The sequence below is a fragment of the Pelmatolapia mariae genome, linkage group LG16_19 (assembly GCF_036321145.2).
Source record: "Pelmatolapia mariae isolate MD_Pm_ZW linkage group LG16_19, Pm_UMD_F_2, whole genome shotgun sequence".
NCBI classification, from domain to species: domain Eukaryota; kingdom Metazoa; phylum Chordata; class Actinopteri; order Cichliformes; family Cichlidae; genus Pelmatolapia; species Pelmatolapia mariae.
This window is the reverse complement of record NC_086241.1, coordinates 44,891,141-44,907,628: the sequence shown is the minus strand read 5'-3', so window position 1 is coordinate 44,907,628 and position 16,488 is coordinate 44,891,141. Positions and strand designations below refer to the sequence as shown.

Here is a 16,488-nt window from a genome sequence, read left to right as displayed (position 1 = left end):
AAAAACATCCTTGCTAAAGGGTTGAATTTTGCTGTCACACCGAGACAAATCCCGCTAGTGGAGCTGATCACAGCCACAGAAACAGCAATTCGTAACAACAATATTGCAGAAGTGGAAGCAGAGCAACTACGGACGAAAGTTTTGGCCTGTCTCAGCAATGCAAAGCCCCCAGCATCCAACATCACCATGGAGGAGAGGAAGGCACTCACATCACTTAGTGATGGCAACAACATTATCATCCTTCCGGCAGACAAGGGTAGGTGCACAGTATTGCTAAACCAGAAAGACTATCATGAGAAGATTTTGTCACTACTCAGTGATGAAAATACTTATGAGCCCCTGAAATGAGACCCAGGAAGTGGCTACAGGAAGAGGGCGATAGACTGTTTGAAACAGTTAGAACAAGACAAGGCTATTGACCAGAACTCATACCACAGGCTGTACCCAGGGGAGTCTACACCAAGTCTGTATGGTTTACCGAAAATACATAAACAGGGTGCACCTTTAAGACCGATTGTCTGCATGATCAACTCTGTCACCTATAACATCTCCAAGTTTCTGGCTTCAATTCTCAACCCGCTGGTGGGCAGCTCTGAACACCACATCCAGAACACCCTGGATTTTGTTGAGAAGGTGAGAGATGTCATCATGGAGGCAGATGAAACCATGGTCTCGTACGACGTTACATCTCTCTTCACTTGCATCCCAGTCACGGAAGCGTTGGAGGTAGTCCGTAAGAGATTACAGGATGACACCAACCTCAGCAACAGGACCACTCTCAGCATCGACCAAGTGTGTTTGCTTTTGGAACTGTGTCTTCATTCCACCTACTTCACATACAAGGGTCAGTTCTACAGGCAGAAACATGGGTGTGCCATGGGCTCCCCAGTTTCACCCATCGTGGCCAATTTGTACATGGAAGAAGTGGAAAAGAGAGCTTTGCTATCCTACCCTGGAACGCCACCAAGCCATTGGTTCAGGTATATGGATGACACCTGGGTGAAAAATGAAATCTCAGGACGTACCACAATTCACGGATCACATTAACTCGGTGGACCGACACATCAAATTCACCAGGGAGGATATGAAAAGTGGCAGGTTAGCCTTCTTAGACTGTGAGATTTCCATCAGTAATGGGAGACATCTAAAACCTGACGTGTACCGTAAACCTATGCATACGGGTCAGTCTCTAAGGTTTGACTCTCATCATCCACTGGAGCACAAACTGGGTGTTATTAGGACGCTACGACACAGAGCAAACACCATCCCCACTGACACAGCGGCCAGGGAGGCAGAAGAACAGCACATCAAGAAGGCCCTGAGTAAATGTGGTTATCCCAGCTGGACTTTTGTCAAAGCTGGAAAGGCACCTAAAGAAAGCTCCAGCCGATCCAGGAGAGAAGGACAACCGCTGCCCAAGCGAAAACCTGTAGTGATCCCATATGTGTCAGGAGTATCGGAGCAGTTGAGACGCATTTTTTCTAAACACCGGGTCTCTGTGGCTTTTAAACCCCAAAACACGCTGCGCCAAAAATTGGTCCACCCCAAGGATCGGGTCCCCCGACACAAACAGAGTAACACAGTGTACGCTGTTAAGTGCCAGGAGGATTGCCAGGATTTATACATCGGGGAAACCAAACAACCTCTGGCGAAGCAGATGGCACAACACAGAAGAGCCACCTCGTCAGGCCAGGACTCTGCAGTCTATTTACACCTACAGGCCAGTGGACACTCTTTCAAGGATGAGGATGTACACATCTTGGACAGGGAGGAATGCTGGTTTGAGCGCGGAGTCAAGGAGGCCATTTACGTGAAAAGGGAAAGACCATCTCTGAATCGAGGAGGGGGCCTAAGGGTACATCATTCGCCATCTTACAATGCTGTGATTGCAGCCATTCCCCAACTCTCTGTGAATGGTACTCATGGCCATTGATCAGTGGGCTTTGATCAGTGGTTGTTGATCAATGGTCATGAGAATTTCCATAATTATGATTAAGGAACTGACCTCCAAGCCCATTGTTCCATCAGTGGGCTGGTTTCAGTCATTATGCAAATGTACTGTTTATAAGATTGGGGAAACCTGCAGTCAGCTGAGACTGACGAAGTCACTTGGATGAGTGACGAAATGTTTCTCCCACAAAATGCTACGTCCAAATGAAGAGAATCAACTTTTGGAGATTTACTTACCTGGATGATTGAGAATGCATCAAGACGATATAAGTGATAAGTGCTTGAAATGAGGCATAGGTGTGAATATGAGTGTGAATGGTAGTTTGTTTCTCTGTTTGAGCCCTCTCTGTGTCAGATGGCAACCTGTCCAGGGTGTACCCCCGCCTCTGACCCTATAACAACTCCAATTGAACCATTTACAATGCAACATAATTTTTCTCACCTTCTAGCACATGAAAAATGTTAAGGCTTTTATAAACATTGAGTTCTGCTGTGGGTCTCTTATTGCCTGTGTGTGTGTGGCAGGATGAATGTTATCCCTCGGTCCAACCCACTTTCAGCCTGGCCCATTAGGGGGCGCTAGTATAAATAGTGGCCATTTGAGTGTCCCTGGATCGCTTACCTGTGATCTCCTTCTTGGTCACCTGACTTCCTGTTGGTGTTGCTGAGATTAGTTACTCTTCTGAAGCCTCCATCGCAGCTGGTAGGTGTTTACTCATTGTAGTGTGTATATTACCTTGCTTGGTGGTAAACAGCTATTGTTTGTAGGTCGTAGCTGTAGAAGCCTCCTCTGAGCCATTCCGCTTACGTTTTATGACACGGCTTACTTGGTATGTAATCAACTTCTGTTACGCTCTCTGCCTTCTGTTGTTCTTTTATAGTAATTATTTATTATGCTTTGCAGGAAGTGTGGGCCTTAGTGTTGCACCAAGCTACGCAAACTGAAGGGCTGCTGCTTTGCTGTGATGCTTTGCTTTGTTTTACTTTATTTTTACTGTCTGTTCCGGCTGCGAAGTTTGCTTCCTACTGCTGCCAGCCTTTAAAGTGGACGTCGGCGTTGACAACGGCCATATGCATGCCACGCGGGTCGGCTGGCGCGCATACTGATTGACTGACTGGATAATTAACTTACAGCCGTGCAGACGGCAAGTTGGAGCAATACGGCGATTCCGTTTGCTCCATATTTTAGAGTTTTACCCAGATTGTATGTTGTTTTACTGTATTTGATTTGTAGTTTGGCTTTTTGTTACGCCACTGGTGGGAGGCCCTTTTTCTAGCTGTAGATCACCAGTGTGGTCCTGCAGTTGGGTTATCCCCCAGCGCTGCATATTAGTTTTGTTGCAATATATTAAAATTTTCTTTGTTTCTTTTATTCAGATGCGGAGCGCCGACGTGGAGGAGACCAGGGTGCCTTGGTGGTGGGATCCTCTGAGTGTACACACCTGCCTTGTTTAATTTATTAGTGTGAGTGTGTGATAGTGTGCTGCACTTGTGTCTTGGTGTATTTTCTTCTTTTTTTTGAGTTTGTGTGTGGCATCCCTGCCCTCCACTGGTAAGCCTCAGCTCTGAATACCTTTTTTAGCATACTTATACACTGATATTTATGACTGTGCTTTTAAATGTTTTAATTAATAAATTGTCAATTTATTTTATCATTGAACCTCGTCTCTGTATTGAGTATAACAAACCTAACTGCCTTCGTAGTGATTAGTGTTGCCTCCAGTATTCTCTGGGTGAAATTCCCAGGGTGGCGTTGTCTTTTTAAAACTGTGAAGAGTAATTACTTTATTTCCACCTCGTGTTGCCACAAACTTGGCGTTGGTCGACAGGATATACTCTTTAAAAACAGAGACGTGTGTTCCTTTTTATTTTCTGGTATAACGTAAACTGTTTTTTAAAATTTATTTTGTACAGGATAAAAGCAAAGCAGCAGCTACTTTGGTGTGGGATTCCACAGCTGTGTTACAGAGATGGAGGAAGAGTTACAGGAACTCAGGGACTTGATCGCGCAGCTGAAAGCAGACAATGAGAGGCTGCGTCAGGAGAGGGCTGTTGGGTCAGGTACTAGTGATACACCTTCTACTTCAACTGCATCATCTGTTAACCCCCCAACTGCTAGTGTCTCTGTAGCAGAGAGACTAGTTTTTGTGCCCCGTGACAGAAAATGCCCTATGTTTAGAGGAAAATCAGGTATAGGGTTGGATGAATGGTTGGAGGAAATAGAAGGCTGCGCTAGAGCACGTCATTTGTCTTTGGCTGATAAAGCATTTTTCCTGTTTGACCACCTGGAAGGGGAAGCACATGAGGAGATCAAATATCGCTCTAGTGCAGAGAGGTCGGATCCCGCTAAGATAATCACTATATTGCAAGAACTTTATGGCTGTTCAGACTCCTATGTAGCATTGCAGGAAGCTTTCTTCTCTAGGAAACAGCAGGAAAATGAGACACTGCAAGAGTTTTCCCTCGCTCTCCTGGGTCTTATGGAGAAAGTTAAATCGAGTGCCCCCAATGGCATGCCCAATGCAGACGTTTTATTAAGAGATCAATTTGTTGAACAGGTCTTAGATAGTACCTTGCGGCGGGAGTTAAAGCAGCTAGTAAGGAGGCAGCCAACACTGACATTGCTGGAGATTAGAGGGGAAGCTATTAGGTGGGAACGTGAAGGGTTGCCTAGTGGTGTTAGACATAGAAGCAGTTCTGTCCCTTCTGTCTATGGCATTCAGTATGGGGTCCATAGTGGTCCTTCAGGAATAGCCCAGTCCACCCATTTGTCTGAAATGAGTGAGATGAAGGAATTGTTAAAGCGCCAGCAGGAGCAACTTAATCAGCTCACTCAGAGCATTGCTCGATTGCAGGGCCCCCATCGAATGTCTCGCTCAGGACGGAGCGATTCCATTATATGCCGACGTTGTCAGCAACCTGGACATTTTGCTCGGGAGTGTGATGGGGAACGTGTTCCTCGTTCCCGGCCACCTTCGCAGGCCCCTCTGCATAATCGGAGGCACTCTCCTTTAAATACGGCTTCGGAAAACTAGCACCCTCCGTATTGCCGAGCCACAGTTCGGGTGGGGTGTCTATTGGCTCAAGGGTTGTTTCTAATGGTCCAGAGGCAGCCTCCAAATTAATTTCATCCTGTCCGCATATAGATGTGGACATGGGCGGTGTAAAAGTATCTTGTTTGGTTGATACGGGGTCTATGGTCTCCACCATTACTGAAAGCTTTTTCTGCCAGCATTTTGAGTCCTGGGGTCAAGAGCGCCTCCAAGCTTGTCATTGGTTGCAGCTTAAAGCGGCTAATGGTTTGTCTATTCCCTACCTTGGTTATATCGAGCTAAGTGTAGAGCTCTGTGGTAAGTTTCTTCCACAGTGTGGCGTGTTGATCGTTAAAGATCTTCCAGGTGCAGGACCTTCCACGGTTCCGGGTGTATTGGGGATGAATGTAATTCGGAAGTGTTACCACGAGCTTTTTGGGCAACATGGTGAAGCATTGTTTAGTTTGGGCTCTGTCACAGAGGCCCCTAAACCCCTTGTGCATGCGCTGCAAAAGTGCCATGATGTTAGTATAAGAGCCCCACTGGATTTGTCTGGCCATGTGAGAGTGAGAGGTAAGCGAGCATGTTGCATTCCGGGTGGTGTAATGAAAATAGTGGCTGCCACCTGTTCTGAGCAATATTCAGGTGCCACCGTGTTATTTGAACCCAATGATGTTAACTTGCCTGCTGGACTTTTAGCGTCCCCTGCATTGGTTCGAGTGGTTAGAGGTACTGCATACATACCAGTTGTTAATGTAGGGACCATGGCGGTTTTGCTTCATCCCAGGACTGTTATAGGGACCCTGGAGGATGTTTACGTGGTCAGTTTGCCTGCTGGTGTGACAGAAATACCCCCGAATGTAGCAACAATGGCCTCTCACACCGCAACCCCTACTGTGCAGGATCAGATGGCAAGAATTGATTTGTCTAAACTGTCAGCAGAGGGACAGGGACAGGTGAGGTCTCTCCTTAAGAAATACAGCTCGGTCTTTTCTGCTCATGACACTGATTTGGGTTGCACTAACTTGATCTCCCATGACATTCCGCTCTTAGATGATATCCCCGTGCGGCAGCGTTATAGGCGCATCCCCCCTTCAGAGTATGAGGTTGTGAAAGAGCATATTAATCAGTTACTAGGGGCCAAGGTGATTAGAGAGAGTAGCAGCCCCTATGCTTCTCCCATCGTGCTCGTTAAGAAAAAGGATGGCAGCCCACGCATGTGTGTTGATTATCGGCAATTGAACAACAAGACAAGGAAAGATGCATTCCCCCTGCCGCGCATTGAAGAATCCCTAGATGCGCTGACTGGTGCCCGTTGGTTCTCCACCATGGATTTAGCAAGTGGCTACAATCAGGTCCCAGTTACGGAAGAGGATAGGCCCAAGACTGCCTTCTGTACTCCTTTCGGCCTATTTGAGTGGAACCGAATGCCATTTGGGCTCTGTAATGCCCCTAGCACCTTCCAGAGACTAATGCAACGCCTTTTCGGTGATCAACAGTGCCAGTCTCTGCTTCTCTATCTTGATGACATTGTAATCTTCTCATCGACAGTACAGCAACATCTTGAGCGGCTGGATGTGGTGCTAGGTCGGCTTCAGCAGGAGGGTTTGAAAGCAAAGCTTGCCAAATGTGCCTTTTTCCAGCGGGAGGTTCGCTACTTGGGCCACGTCATCTCCGATCAGGGCGTCTCCACGGACCCTAGCAAGGTGGAAGTGGTAGCTAACTGGCAGCCTCCTAAGACTGTTTCGGAACTACGCTCCTTTCTTGGGTTTGCCAGCTATTATCGCCGTTTTGTAGAGGGTTTTGCTAAGTTGGCGGCACCTCTGCATAGACTGGTGGCAGAGTGGGGAGGCAGAAAATCAAAGAAGAGGTCAGAGCATGGTGTAGTGGAGAACTGGACTGCAGAGTGTGCTCAAAGTTTTGAGGCATTAAAGACTAAACTGACAACAGCACCAGTGCTTGCTTATGCAGATTTCTCTTTGCCTTTTATTTTAGAAGTGGATGCCAGCCATGGCGGCCTAGGGGCGGTGCTCTCCCAGGAGCAGGGAGGTAAGGTGAGGCCAATAGCCTATGCCAGTCGGGGTTTGAGGCCTACTGAGCGCAATATGCTAAATTATAGCTCAATGAAGCTGGAGTTTTTGGCACTTAAGTGGGCCATGACTGAGAAGTTTAGAGAGTACTTGTTGGGCCACAAGTGTATTGTTTACACCGACAACAATCCTCTTAGTCACTTGTCTTCTGCTAAACTTGGGGCTACTGAACAGCGCTGGGCAGCTCAGCTCGCTTCGTTTGACTTCGACTTAAAGTACAGGTCAGGAAGGAGTAATAAGAATGCAGACGCTTTATCTCGCCAGCATCCACCCGATCTTCAGGAAATTAAAGCCATGGTTCCTGGTACAGCCTTGCCTGAACCTCTTCAACAAGCCTTGCGGCTGGGACCAGTTGAGGTATCCCAAGCTGCCATTACAGTTTTGCCCCATCTCACTACTCCTGATCTTCATACCCTCCAACAGGTCGACCCAGTGGTAGAGGAGATCCTGGTGTTCTGGAGACGGAAGCAGCGACCCAGCTTTGAGGAGCGGCAGCAGCTTTCCCCACCTGCTCTGGTGCTGCTACGACAATGGGATCGTCTGATTGAAAGGGATGGAGTTCTGTATCGTCAGGTTCATCGCCTTGATGGTGCCGAGGTGGTACTTCAGCTTTTGCTGCCTAGTGCATTAATTGAGCAGGTGTTGACTCATGTTCATCAGGACCATGGCCATCAAGGTGTGGAAAGGACCCTAGCGCTTCTCCGCTCACGGTGCTACTGGCCAGGTATGTCTGCTGAGGTAGCTCGCTGGTGTCAGAGATGTGAACGTTGCCAAGTTGCAAAAGACACCCAACCTGCAGCTCAAAGTTTCATGGGACATTTGTTGGCCTCTCGACCAAATGAAATCTTGGCCATTGATTACACCCTGCTTGAACCCTCCCGGAATGGGCTGGAGAATGTCTTGGTAATGACTGATGTTTTCAGCAAGTATACATTGGCTGTCCCCACTCGTGACCAATGTGCTGCTACAGTGGCCCAGGTTCTTGTAACTGAGTGGTTTTCGAAGTTTGGTGTACCTGCCCGTATTCATTCCGATCAGGGTCGTAACTTTGAAAGCTCCCTGATCCAGCAGCTCTGCAAGTTTTATGGTATTGAGAAGTCCCATACTACTCCTTATCATCCGGCTGGAAATGGTCAGTGTGAACGTTTTAATAGGACTTTGCACAATTTGTTGCGGACCCTGCCAGTATCCAGAAAAAGAGACTGGAATGTATGTTTGCCCCAGTTACTCTACTGTTATAACACCACTCCCCATCAGGCTACTGGGGAAACTCCATTCTTATTGATGTTTGGGCAAGAACCCAGGTTGCCAGTGGACTTTCTGTTGGGCAGAGTACCAGACCCCATCAGTGGAGATGGGCACGAGTGGATTCAGGAGCATCAAGCCCGGCTACAGGTTGTACATGAAGGAGCCAAGGAACGACTGCAATTGGCTGCCGACCGCAGAAAGAGGCACCATGATCAAAAGGTGAAAGAGGCACCATTGAACGACGGGCAGTTGGTGTTCCTGCGCGATTTGAGTGGAAGAGGGAGATGTAAAATCAAAGATCGATGGAAACCAGCGGTATATAGAATCCTGAAGGCACCTAAAGGAGGTGGGGCAGTATATACCATTGCACCTGCAGATGATCCTAGCAGTGTGAAGCATGTTCATCGTACCTTGCTGAAGGCTGTGGTAATGGCACCTACACCACCAGAAGGGCCTGCTCCGTGCAGTAGCCCACATGGCCCAGAAATATCATCCGCAGAACCAGAACATGACTCATCAAGTGACAGTGACCTGTTATTCCTGAGCATAGGAGCTCCTCACGTAAATGTTTCACCATCTTACTGCCCAGTAGTGATTCCAAGTAGCTCTGAGTTGTTGCTCTCACCAGAAGACCGAACTTCCGATGTTCCAGCCACTTGTACAATTACTCAGAGTGCAGCACCAGTTCCATCTAGCTCTCTTCCTGTTTCCACTACGAGCTCTGATAAAAGAAATATTGTTGTGCGAAGAACTACACGGTCCACGGCCGGCCAGCATTCAAACATCCATCATCTCCCAAGACCAACAGGGGAGGTGGCACAAGGGGCTGCAAACTCTATTTCTGAGCCTAGAATACATGCTGTCTCTGCATTTTTTAGGCCTTGGGATTAACCTGGGTGTCTTTGTAATCCATCGTCGGGGCGACGATGCAAAAAGGAGGGGTAGATTGTGGCAGGATGAATGTTATCCCTCGGTCCAACCCACTTTCAGCCTGGCCCATTAGGGGGCGCTAGTATAAATAGTGGCCATTTGAGTGTCCCTGGATCGCTTACCTGTGATCTCCTTCTTGGTCACCTGACTTCCTGTTGGTGTTGCTGAGATTAGTTACTCTTCTGAAGCCTCCATCGCAGCTGGTAGGTGTTTACTCATTGTAGTGTGTATATTACCTTGCTTGGTGGTAAACAGCTATTGTTTGTAGGTCGTAGCTGTAGAAGCCTCCTCTGAGCCATTCCGCTTACGTTTTATGACACGGCTTACTTGGTATGTAATCAACTTCTGTTACGCTCTCTGCCTTCTGTTGTTCTTTTATAGTAATTATTTATTATGCTTTGCAGGAAGTGTGGGCCTTAGTGTTGCACCAAGCTACGCAAACTGAAGGGCTGCTGCTTTGCTGTGATGCTTTGCTTTGTTTTACTTTATTTTTACTGTCTGTTCCGGCTGCGAAGTTTGCTTCCTACTGCTGCCAGCCTTTAAAGTGGACGTCGGCGTTGACAACGGCCATATGCATGCCACGCGGGTCGGCTGGCGCGCATACTGATTGACTGACTGGATAATTAACTTACAGCCGTGCAGACGGCAAGTTGGAGCAATACGGCGATTCCGTTTGCTCCATATTTTAGAGTTTTACCCAGATTGTATGTTGTTTTACTGTATTTGATTTGTAGTTTGGCTTTTTGTTACGCCACTGGTGGGAGGCCCTTTTTCTAGCTGTAGATCACCAGTGTGGTCCTGCAGTTGGGTTATCCCCCAGCGCTGCATATTAGTTTTGTTGCAATATATTAAAATTTTCTTTGTTTCTTTTATTCAGATGCGGAGCGCCGACGTGGAGGAGACCAGGGTGCCTTGGTGGTGGGATCCTCTGAGTGTACACACCTGCCTTGTTTAATTTATTAGTGTGAGTGTGTGATAGTGTGCTGCACTTGTGTCTTGGTGTATTTTCTTCTTTTTTTTGAGTTTGTGTGTGGCATCCCTGCCCTCCACTGGTAAGCCTCAGCTCTGAATACCTTTTTTAGCATACTTATACACTGATATTTATGACTGTGCTTTTAAATGTTTTAATTAATAAATTGTCAATTTATTTTATCATTGAACCTCGTCTCTGTATTGAGTATAACAAACCTAACTGCCTTCGTAGTGATTAGTGTTGCCTCCAGTATTCTCTGGGTGAAATTCCCAGGGTGGCGTTGTCTTTTTAAAACTGTGAAGAGTAATTACTTTATTTCCACCTCGTGTTGCCACATGTGGAAATAGCATATTATGATATAAAGCCGTGTCTTGACATTGAAATCCTTAATTTGTCTGATTATGTTGTGATTAACATAGATGACCGTTCTGTTTTCTCGTAGCTGAGCTGGTGAGTCCAGTCAGTGTGTGTCAGATAGTCGTCAACAAACTTGAGGAACCGTCCTTTAAACAGCAGCCATTTGGACTCTATGAACAATCTGCTCCTCTCCCTTTACCATGACCTGGTTACCGGGTGCAAGATTTTCCTCCAATCGCAGTCAGGGGATTGATTCACTCAGAGCAGCTTACGACACCTTTTAAACCCCGTGCTGCAGAGTCAGAGGGAGAACACCACTCCATCTCCTTCTACAGACTCACCAGCTGGTATGATGGTGCTGCCTGCAGGGTCCCGCTTACATTCTCAGATCCTGACTCCAGTGCTTCCAGAGAAGGTGGATATTTATGTGCTGAAGGCAGCCTGGAGGAACTGTGTCCACAGCCTGGATGCCAACAACCTCATCGTCACCAGAGTCAATCCTGCTGTTTATCACACAAAAGACACTGAGATGACAAACCGCTGGAGAATCACGGACTCCAGCTCAGAGGGCAGAGTTATCATGTCGGTGCTCTGCCAGTTTCTAAAGAGGTTTGCACAGAGCATGAAGAGAAAGGCTACAGAGGAAGAGAGCAGCAGCAGGAGCCCCACTCCACCAAAGAAACACTTCAGACTGTGAAGCCTTTCTCAGAGAACTTATTTTCTGAAGACTCTTTAATAGTTTTAAGACTTTGGCACTGCTTCTGTGAACTGTGTTGGACATATGGCAGGGCTGTGGACTGGATGTTGAACGAGGAACATCTATTGTAGAGCCAAGTGTAAATCTGTGCAACACGAACTAAGGATCCATAAAGACAGTGCCAAGTGTACATTATCCTCTGCTGCATCTCAGACATCAGCAAGAATCAACACAGTGGTAAGTAATAAGTAATGTTGAAGGTTGTCTCTGAAATGATGTCCCAAAATGTTAGAAAACTTCTTGAGGTTTTAACTTTTATTGTTGCTTTTCTGCCTTTTGTTTTTAAGAATCTGATGAAAAGGAGAAACAAGAAGAGACACACCACAAACGAGTTTCCCTTACTAACATGGTAAATATATTCATCATGTAATGACATTTCCTCAGAGTAACCAGGAGTGTTTGTCTTGTTCTAAAGTGATTCAGTCTTCTCTCGTGTTATTTGGTATTTGTCTTTGAAAAGAGAGGAGCAGTAACTGCATACGGAGAAAGAAACAGGAGCATCCAAAGACAACTGAGAGTCTTTAGTGCACCGTGAACAGCAGTCACCTCAGAGCAAGAGAGTCCTCGTGGCTGTCTGGGTTCTCTCCAGGAGCTCTGGCTTCATCCCACAGTCCAGAGACATGATATAAGTGATAAGATAATATAACTAAAAAAAAAAAAACAGTTTAGAACAAGTGTGAGCCTCCTTTACAACTTTATTCACATCCTTTAAATGTAAGAGCTGCTGGCACGTCTGGTGAGGGTGTGCCCACACCTAATCTAAACCACAGAGCTTTAGTCCCTCTCATACTTGGTTGAGTATTGACATCAGCTGCACCGGTGCATGCAACGTGAGGGCACTAATGGACAGGGAGGAAATAATACTTGAATTCATTTTGAACAAAGACGTCATGCCAAATATTTTTTGATAGCTGTTTCAATTATGAATACACAGACTTTGTGATTGCTTTTTTCCTGTCAACATGTATTGTTCACAAATAACCACGGGCCACAACTGAATCAGATAGTTCCATCATTTCTCTTCATCTGCATTTTCGATCTGAAAGTAGAAACAACTATAATGAGGAGAAATTGAATTTTTATATTTATGAACGAGGACTGTGTGGAGGAGAGCCGAGTCAGGAAACAGGTTGTTCACCTGACCGACAAGCTGGAGTCAGAACCTGTGATTTATCCTCCCTGACTATTGAGTGATGTTATATGCTGATGTTATTTTCCTGTTTTGAGCCAAACCAGATTTCTCTATAGGAACTCTGTGTTAAAGGGTCAATGCACCAAATTGGGTTTTGATAACAGTTTATTTCTCATGCAAGGAAAGACACAAACTGCTCAGAGGGATTAGTAATGAGCACAAGTTAAATGAGCTCATTGCACTACGTTGGCTTTATCAGCCCTGCACAGAACAGATTGGTCTTAGACTCTTTGATTCTCTTAAATAAGTAGAATCTGAAACTGAAGGTTTTAGATTAAATCTGATTCCTAAATCAAGAAGTAAATCTTAAAGAACAACCTAGGTTTGTAATTTGGAACAAAGTTGCGTTAACTAAAACTATCTTGAACTGTGGAAGGTTAAGTGTGACCTTCTTAGCTGCAAACCTTGAACTGGTTTAGTAGCTTTTATATCTGTCTTACTGTGACATAAGTGCTGAAAAGGGATTTATCTCTCTCCCTCTGTCTATCTCTCAGTCCGTCTCTCTAAAATATTCATTTTACTTTATTTTCTCTATATATGATGTAGGTTTGAATTTTCCCTGCTAAATTGTGACGGTCTGGGAGTCTCCTACGTTCGACCTGCCTGTATGTATGTTTTTCTATGTGTTTTGTTTTGTCTCCCCTCCCAGTCCCCTGCTTCCCCCTTTAAGTGTGTGTGTGTGTGTGTGTGTGTGTGTGTATTCCAGCGTGCCAATTTATGGGCGTCATCAGGCCGGAAGGTGTTTCCCGTGTTGAAGCCGCCACACATGTCTTCCGTCTAGATTGGCCGCTACTTAAGTGTTTGACTGAGCTTCAGTCAACGCTGGATCATTGAGTTACCAAGTAAGTGAAGTCCCAGCTCTGAGTGGAAATAGTCTGTGCGTGTGTTTCTGTGAGTTCACCAATCTGATCTCTGTACCTTGTCTTGTTAGGAACTTGGAGAGGAGTGTGTCACAGGAGCGAAGTGTTTGTAAATGTCGAGTGTTGGAGTTGTTTTCCTGTCACACCTGGACCACCAGCACAGTCCTGCAGGATGGGAAAGTCCTGCATTTGGGCCCCGTTCTCGCCACGCACCTTAACATAAATAATAAACACTTTGATTGAGAAACTGCATTTTGTGTTTACTTTTGTAGGGTTGCCTACCGCTGCAGGAGGCTGCATCATGAAACCAACATGATGAACTGCCAGTGGGAGAAGCACTACCCTATAGACCTCTGTAATCCAAGTAAAAGTAGCAGTACAGCTATATACAAGTTAATACGAAGGCACAGAATCAACAAGAGCTATGAACTAATCTTAGAGCCGGGGCTACACTGGTGCGAGTCATACAAGGATCCAGCGATGAGTAGCTTCCTTTCCTCAACTTAAGTAGTGGCAGGGATAATGAGGCACAGGTGTTCACTCTCCATAGGTGCGTGGGGCGAGGGCAGGAACCACCATGACTTCCGTCCTGGCGAGACAGAGAGCGCGAGAGAGAAAAATAATGACGCTGCTGATCATCTTCATGCTGGTCCACCGGGCCGTGACATTCAGTAACATGAATATGGAAGTGTAAAGAGTGTGCAGCACAAGAGACTGCAAGATCTCAGTTATTGAAGCACTACAGGTTAAACCATGGTCACTTTGGCCGCAGACACGCTTATCCATGCACATATTTAAATTGTCCATGTAGTCACCAATGTAGATCACATGTTGATCAGACATTGCAGAGATCAGTAGATTCCTGGTGTGATTGAAGACAAGCTTTTCATTGATGATTTAAAAAGAGGGTGATGAGCTATTATTATTATTATTATTACTACTACTACTACTACATTGTCTTGATTAATCCATTAAAAAACAAACAAAAATAAAAACATTTGCAAATGGTTCAAATCTTTCATAAATATTCACGCAGAGCTGGAAATTGTAATTTTTAAATTTGATTTGTGCAGCTAATGAAAGTCTTCTGAAGGTAAGAAGGAGATGTGCAACAAAAAAATTACAAAGTTTATCTTTTTTGTTTTTTTTCCTAACAAACGTCTGTTCATCAATATATTTTTGTATTCAGTTCATTCTATTATTATTGTGTGAATGCTGCTGTTGCTCAATTCCTCGTTATTATTCTGAATTCTTTGTGGGATTTTTGGGTGCTGTGACTTTTGGTGTTTGTTCCTGTTTTTCTTTCTTTAATAACCTTTTCTCACAAGATGTTTTACAAAGTAAATACATTTGGAGAAATCTCCCTGACTGTAGTGGCGATTCCTTTTGTTTGAACAACCAAACATCCAAGAATTAAAATTCCGCAAGCCACTGCTGCACTGAGATAAGATCTTGTACGCAGGCAAAAGAAGTCGACTGTCCAAACTTGAAAGTTGCATTTTATGGTTTATTTATTCAGTTTGGCAAGCAATAAAAAGATCAATTTTTGTTGCTTCCTGCTGCTTCTTCTGCTCTGGTAAAAAATAAACAAGACATAGGCTCACTCCAGTGCATACTGGTCCTATACCAGTCTCTTTATTTAGAGAAAAATAGCCCTACAGTTCTTCCTGACTGACTTAACAAGATAAACAACAAAACAAACCCAAACAATTAAGCAAGTATTAACCTACAAATAAAACTTGTGAATAACCTAAAATATAAGTAAACCAACAACAAACTTTAACAAATTTCAAAATATAAAAAATAAAGAACAAATAGCTCCAACACTCCGGCCCCTAATTGTGCATACAATCACAATTACTTTAAAGTTCCAAAAAGAAAGGAGCTATTCACTCTGATTTTCTTCAAGATGAGGCTTCCAGTAGCAAAAGAAGTTTGCTCATGGATGACTTTTGCCATCATCCATGATCCTCTTGGAGCTGTAGCGCCTGCAATCCAAATAATATCTCCAGGTATAAGACATCTTTTAGTCCTCGTCCATTTTTGTCCTTCTTTCATCAGAGGTAGGTACTCAGCAAGCCATCTTTTCCAGAACAACTCTGCCATGTATTGTACCCATTTCCACCTTTTCCTGCCATGAAGATCGCTTGGATCAAACAGTCCTGGTGGCAAAACTGGTTTGTTTTTCAACAACAAGTGATTGGGTGTCAGTGCTTCAAGACCATTTGAGTCATCTGAAACTCTGGTAATGGGTCTGTCGTTCAATAGAGCTTCAACTTCACAGAAGACTATTTGGAGTCCTTCATCATCCAAAACTTGTTCTTTGAAAATTGAGGCTAAAATACTCTTTATGGAACAAATGAGACGCTCCCACACACCACCTTGGTGAGAGGCTGCTGGGACGTTAAAGCTCCATTTGACACCATCCTGAACAAAAGCATTTTGAATTTTAGCATAGCTCAGCTCAGTCAAACTCTTGATTTGCACCAACAAAATTTGTAGCATTATCAGACCTGATGGTCGAAACTGGGCCTCGTCTACAGATGAACCTCCGCACAGCATTTATACAGGAGTCTGTATTAAGTGTATGTGCAATCTCCAGATGTACTGCACGACTGGTCAAACAAGTAAAAAGAACATCCCTTTTAAGGAGACTTTGTCTCTTTTAACACTTATAGGTCCAAAATAGTCCACTCCAACATTTGTGAATGTAGCTGTGTTTGGCACGACTCTATCTTCGGCAGATCTGCCATCTTTTTTTCAACAAACTTTCCTCTGTTGCGTCCACACATGATACAACGAGAGATGATTTTCCTGGCAGCAGAATTTGCATTTACTATCCAGTATTTTTGTCTTAGTTTTCACAGCATGTCCCAACTTTTAATGGATATGGCGTAAAATCAATGTTGACACATTCTGCCTCTGCTAAATCTTCTGGAGTCAGATTTCCTTTCTTCAAAGTGGTCTTAAATCTTTCCATTCTTGTCTCCACTTCTTGCTTCTGACTTTCCCGATCATTCTTATTCAGATCTGCAGCAACCAACTCTTTCCTCTTTCTGCCCTAGCAACACTAAGGTCTCTTTGAGCTTTAAAAATCAG

The 16,488-nt window shown here is 44.9% G+C and overlaps 1 long non-coding RNA gene across 1 annotated transcript; it reads left to right on the top strand.

Annotated features, from left to right (window-relative positions):
* Positions 1–11,846: 11,846 nt before the first annotated feature.
* On the top strand, positions 11,847–14,880 carry LOC134645358 (uncharacterized). Its single transcript, XR_010096548.1, has 3 exons — positions 11,847–13,134; positions 13,236–13,371; positions 13,461–14,880. It is a non-coding gene; the product is annotated as an uncharacterized LOC134645358 (long non-coding RNA).
* The last annotated feature ends 1,608 nt before the right edge of the window (positions 14,881–16,488 follow it).